This window comes from Lupinus angustifolius, chromosome LG11 (genome assembly GCF_001865875.1).
Source record: "Lupinus angustifolius cultivar Tanjil chromosome LG11, LupAngTanjil_v1.0, whole genome shotgun sequence".
NCBI classification, from domain to species: Eukaryota; Viridiplantae; Streptophyta; class Magnoliopsida; order Fabales; family Fabaceae; genus Lupinus; species Lupinus angustifolius.
Genome location: NC_032019.1, coordinates 33,595,621 through 33,601,620, shown reverse-complemented (window position 1 = coordinate 33,601,620; position 6,000 = coordinate 33,595,621).

The following is a 6,000-nucleotide window of genomic DNA, read 5'->3' as shown; positions in this document are numbered from 1 at the left end:
GCCGCTATTTAAATCACTGATATATGATATAAAGTTTGAAGAGTATATAGCTAAGTTTTAATGAGAAAAATATTGATGCCACTCACTTTGAAGAATGTAACTTAATACTGATTATTGTTGTAGGGCTCAATTAATGAGTTTGATGGTAATAATGGTAATACAAGTAATGAATACTTCATTAATTCCTAAAACGTAAATGTTGACAAGTGATATGAACCATCCCATGGCGCTTTTAGCATGTGCATGTGCTACTTATTATGACACAATAATAATGTTTTGTGAACTGTCCCAATCCTTCTACACTTTCACTTTTCAAGTTCAAATTCCCTATGGTTTCTGTTTATAAGATATAGACCCATCACATGCATCTTCTCCTTTTCACATGCCTCTAAAAACACTTGATGTGTATCATGTTTCTCAAGTAAACTCAACAATGTTACTATAGTACCTCAACCATGGATTGGCGTGTTATGTTAAGGGAAAAGCTTTGTGACCAATGCATGTATAGCCTCATAAAGCTGCCGTATATTTTCCTACGACAATGATACCATGTGGTCTCAAACTATGTCTCGAACCAATGAAAATATATCATGTTAATTAAAAAAATTAAATATTCATTATTATTTCTATTTTTGTTTTAATATCACTAGTCCGGGATGTGATATTAGGCATCATTTGGGATAGCAGATACTTATTCATTTTCCTAAGGTTCATGTGCTTATTGCATCATTGAAGATGGTGTAAGGAAACCTAAAAGGGTGTCAACATTATTGGTTCATATATAAAGCACAATTAAGAAACACAAAGAGAGACCACAACTAGTGAAAGTAAGATATATTATAGAGCATGCTCATCAAAATTATGTTTTTCTCTCGTTTACCTATTGCCTGAGTACTCAATCAGAAACTCACCCTCCCCTTATACTTCCATTTAAGTTATTGATAACACACTTATCTATGTTTAAGGGGTGTTTACAAGAAGTATTGAGATAAATTTAATATAACCTAGATTTGACTCGTTATTTTGAGGATACAAAATGCCAACATTTGATTTCTAATTAATAATTACCTCACAATATTTTGGATAAAATAGAGTCAATTTGATATGTTAATATAGTATACAAAGTGTAGCATGAGCATCTAAGTTCAAATACCAACGACATTATAATTTTGGATATATATCTTCTGTCCTAAATGGTGTCTCATTCCATATTCCAAACCAATTAGATTGCTTAACTTTATTACTTTTTTTTTTTTAAAATTTCTTTTATCCATGTATCAATATATGATTGATTTTAGACAGAGAATGTGACACTATTAGGAAAAGGTGATCTCCATCAACATAATTTTCACTCTCTCCTTCATATCAAAAGCTTTACCTATAAAAAAACACAAATTTAAGTATTAGGCATAAGTAAATTACAAAATCAAATAAATATAGACCTAAAACTAATGTATATTTATAGTATCTATTTCAATACAAATAGTATGAACATGAAAATATTATTATGTTATACAAAATGCTAATGATTAAGTCTTATTATTTATACAAAATTATAAAAAATGTATATAAATTTTTAGATATAACCTGGTTCAGAAAACATAGTCTAATTTCTTTTTTATAAGTCTAAAACTTAAATTCATTACAATTAACTTTGAATATGAACAAGTTATTGAGATAAGATATTCTTGAGCACTCCTATCTTAGTTTAATATTTAAAAACAGTCTAGATTTTCTCATATATCTAACACAATGTATGTCGATTAACTTTCTCCTTCAGTAATATGGACCATAGACTGTAATTACACTGATCATGCATGTGGAATGTATGCATTGATATTGTAATAATGTTATATATTGTCAGTTCATCATTATCATTCATTTTTAATTATCATTAACTCTTAAAAAATAATATAAATGAATAATATATGATATATTGACTAACTGACCGTATATATATAGTAATACTGCATAGATATTACACTCTTATGTTTAACAAACAATAGACAGCAAAAAGATCAAAGAATCATATTAACCATGCATATATTCCATACCCTACACAACAAAGAGCCATTGACACAAAAGGGTGATGCTCTAAGTAATTTAAGCACAAAAGAGGGGCTACTCATATTGTGAGATGCACAAACACACACAAAAAATACACACACAGTGCAATTACAAGCATATTTGTAAGTGATAAAAGATCATAATTGTGGCATGGCTATGAATAATATTAACATCAGGTCTCACTTGGGGGAATGATACAGTTTTGTTTAGTGCTTTTGTTTACAACAAATTAATAGGGTCAATTATGTGATTGTGATCATGAACTCTCAATTCTATTGCCATTATTGTTGTGACTTTTGAGGGGGACATAATTTTCTTGCATCTTTTTATGAATGGAAATAAAGAGTGAAAAAAATGATGTCAGAAGCATATTGAGAACCAAACAAAGGAGACTTTTGAACTATGTTTTTATCTCTTTTGTCTTTTTATTCCTTTGGCCAATAATATAAGTTTTAAACAATTAAGAATTTAGTCCCAGTTTTTAATGCATTAGATACCATTTCCACACCCTAGTTTGATTTCTGTTTTTTTTGCTTGATATGAATGAATAATGACATTTTCCTCAAATATCATAGACAAACCTTTTAAGTAGAACTAGATTGGATAAAATTATGAATAAAAAATGCTTCACTTTGGTCAAGATTGTACATTATCTAAAGCATTAAGTAATTCATGTACCTGATATATCAGAGAAATGGAAATTTGTTTGGATTTATTTCCAAAGAAAACATTGCAGTTGGTCCCCACTAAAGAAGCAACTTTTTTGTTACTCTTGAAAGCTAAGCCAAATATCTTTTTCTTTGATTTAAGTTTCATGCAACACAAAAGTATACTAATGCACCCCATGAGAAGAATTTCAAGTATGAGTAAGATGGTTTAATGAGATGTGTGTAAAAGAAGTCTCATCTTAAAAAGAAATGAATAAAAATGATATGCCTTCAACTAAACAAGAAATGCAAAAAAAATTATTTATGCCTTCAACTAAACAAGAAATGCAAAAAAAATTATTAAAAAATAATGTAATATTTATTTTTCATTTGTGATAATAAAGCCTACTCATTTCATCCCATCTATTTTTGGACATTGTTTGATCTTATGTAGGGTATTATTTTAGTTTTGAAAAACTTCTTACATTAACACTTAATTGAATAAGTGTTAATAATTCTATCAAAAATGAAAATAATTAAATGATTATATGTACTTCATAAAGATCGTGGGAAACATGTTGTAAATTGGAAATTTTGCATGTAGAAATTCTACTAGAATGAATGTTGGTGACCAGTGAAACCACTGGAATAATCATCATCGAAATGATCGTCAATAATTAGAAAAGTCATTACTAACATAACTCATCAATGGAAGTAAAAAAATGCATTATCGGAATGTCACTGTGAATTGTGTAGTGGTATAATCATCAATGAGAGGAAATAAAATAGCATTACTAATAAATAAAGTGAATTGTTGTATTGGAGAAGTGTTTATTGATTTGGATATCTATTCCATGAAATATGAAATTGTGAGGTCAAGAAAAAATAAATGAATACTAAAGAGAAGGTGACAAAACAAATGGAAATGACTAATGAGTTTTGAATTTTTGACATCCCAACAACAGAATAGTGATTGAACATGTCACAGAGAATGAAATCGCTCGGATACCATGAAGAAATCTATGATGATAAAGAATGGACAAACTTGAGTATGAGATAGTCCAAACAATTTATTATAAAACAGAAGTTATTACAAATGATAAGATGATAAACTTAAATAATAACTAACCGGATAAGCTTAAACTAAAAATAATCTCAAATACAATAAAACTAAATAAATCCTATATAAAATTATTTTTTATCAATTCAAATATATCTAACACTAAACTTGGTCATTTTAATGGTGGTTTTAGCAAGTTAGATTTGTTTCTAATTATTTGTGTCTTTAGAAAATCGAGACAATATTAATAACAATTCTTACAACTTCACCCATACCTAATTAATAAAAGTGATAATAAATGAAAATGAATAGCTATAATTATTACAGAGAAATAAAGAACATATTGGTAAATCCGAAACTCTTGCACCCAAAAAAAGTAAACTCGAAACCCTACTTTAATATAACTAGAAAGGCTAGATCGACGAATATTTTGCTACTTGATAAGATGTGTTGGAATATACTTCATATTTCGGATAAGTTGTGGTGCAGAGAGTCCTACAAGATAAGTATTTGGGTGATAATTCCTTGGTGTTTGCTCTGACTAAAGCGAATATGTCGTATACCTGGCGTAGTGTTGTGAAAGCATCCAATACTTTTAAGGATGGTTTGAATCTTCAGTTGGGAGGAGGGATTGGTCCTTATGGTATAACAATTGGTCAAGGTTCGGGAAACTATGTAACTACATCGATTTTTCAATATTTATGATACTCAACTTCATGTGAAGGACCTTTGGAAGGATGGCACTTGGGATTTTAGCTCTCTCTACATTATGGTTCCTGCATAGGAGAAAGATATTATTTGCAGCAACTTTTCTCTGGGTTCACTGTCCGAGGAAGAGGGGTGGACTTGGGTTGGGAATTCATCGAGAAACTATACAGCTAGTTTTGTTTATCGGTGGATTATAAAACTTGAGGAGGAGGATGCTCTCTTGTCTGAGGATTGGAATATGGTTTGGCATCTTAGGGTCCTGGAGAAGGTCAAATTGATGTGCTGGTTAGGCTTTCATGAGGCTTTCCCTTCTAATGCTCTTCGTTCTCAGAGACATATGACAACAAATCTCATGTGTATGAGATGTAACGCATGTGTTGAGGATCTGATGCATGTCTTTCGGTTAAGATCATTCTTCCTTTTGGGTAACCTAGCCTTTTTGTTCTTGGGTTTTAAAAAATTGTAAGCATCGTAACAGGCTTCTCTTCTTGGTTGTTGTTTGGTGGATTTGCAGGGGCAGAAATAGTTACACCCTTGATTCGTGTAACTTAGATCTAAATTTTGTTGCTGGCAACGTTCATCAGGACTTCTAGGAGTGGTGTTAGTTGGGTAATGATGCTTTCACAGCAAGGAGCCATTGGTGTCTTCCAGAAGTAGGGTGGATTAAAGTTAATGTGGATGGTAGCTGCATTCGAGACTCTAGTATTATGGGTGGAGGAGGTGTTCTTTGAGATGATGAAGGAAAATGGTTGACTAGTTTTTCAACTAACTTTGATGTTGGATCTCCTATTCTAGAGGAGCTTATGGCTATGGATTGCAGTTTGAGATTGGCTTGGAATTCGGGTTTTAAGCATATTATTCTGGAATCTGATTGTCTCGAGGCGGTTCAAATTATTTCGGAAGATGCCCATATTTGAATTCACCAAATCTGGAAAGTTGACTCTGAGTTCGTTCTTGGTTTTCTCGTGACTGCATAGTTGAGATTAAGTTTCTTGTTCATGAGGCTAACCAAGTGACAGACTATATGTCGAAGCTTGAACCTCATTCGTCTGAGACGTTTAGAACCTAGGACTTGGCTCCCTTAGCTTGCCACTACTATCTTGTGCAATATCTTTTTCTTGTCACTTACTTTGTTCTTTTTTTGTTGTTTCGTGTGATTTCCAATGTACCAAAAAAATATAACTAGAATGTTAATTGCATTCATTAATTTGTCGGATAAAACCATGAAAGATACTAAAATGGGAATGTACGTAATTAACTGATTATATTAGATGATAATCACGTTTCACATGTATAATTTCTTTTTAAAATTAAGTTATGATAATAAATCTAGAAGAAGGATTCGTTTATAGCTTGATGTGAACCTCTTCGATAAAAGGCTCTTGAAACGATCTATCTTGGTTGGTATATGGCCTAGACTCACGATTGAGTGGAGCTCTTGAGATTAAGCAGCGGAAATGTATTGAAATTGGATAAAAGAAGATGGAAACGATTTAAGGTGAAGGTGCCACAACACTT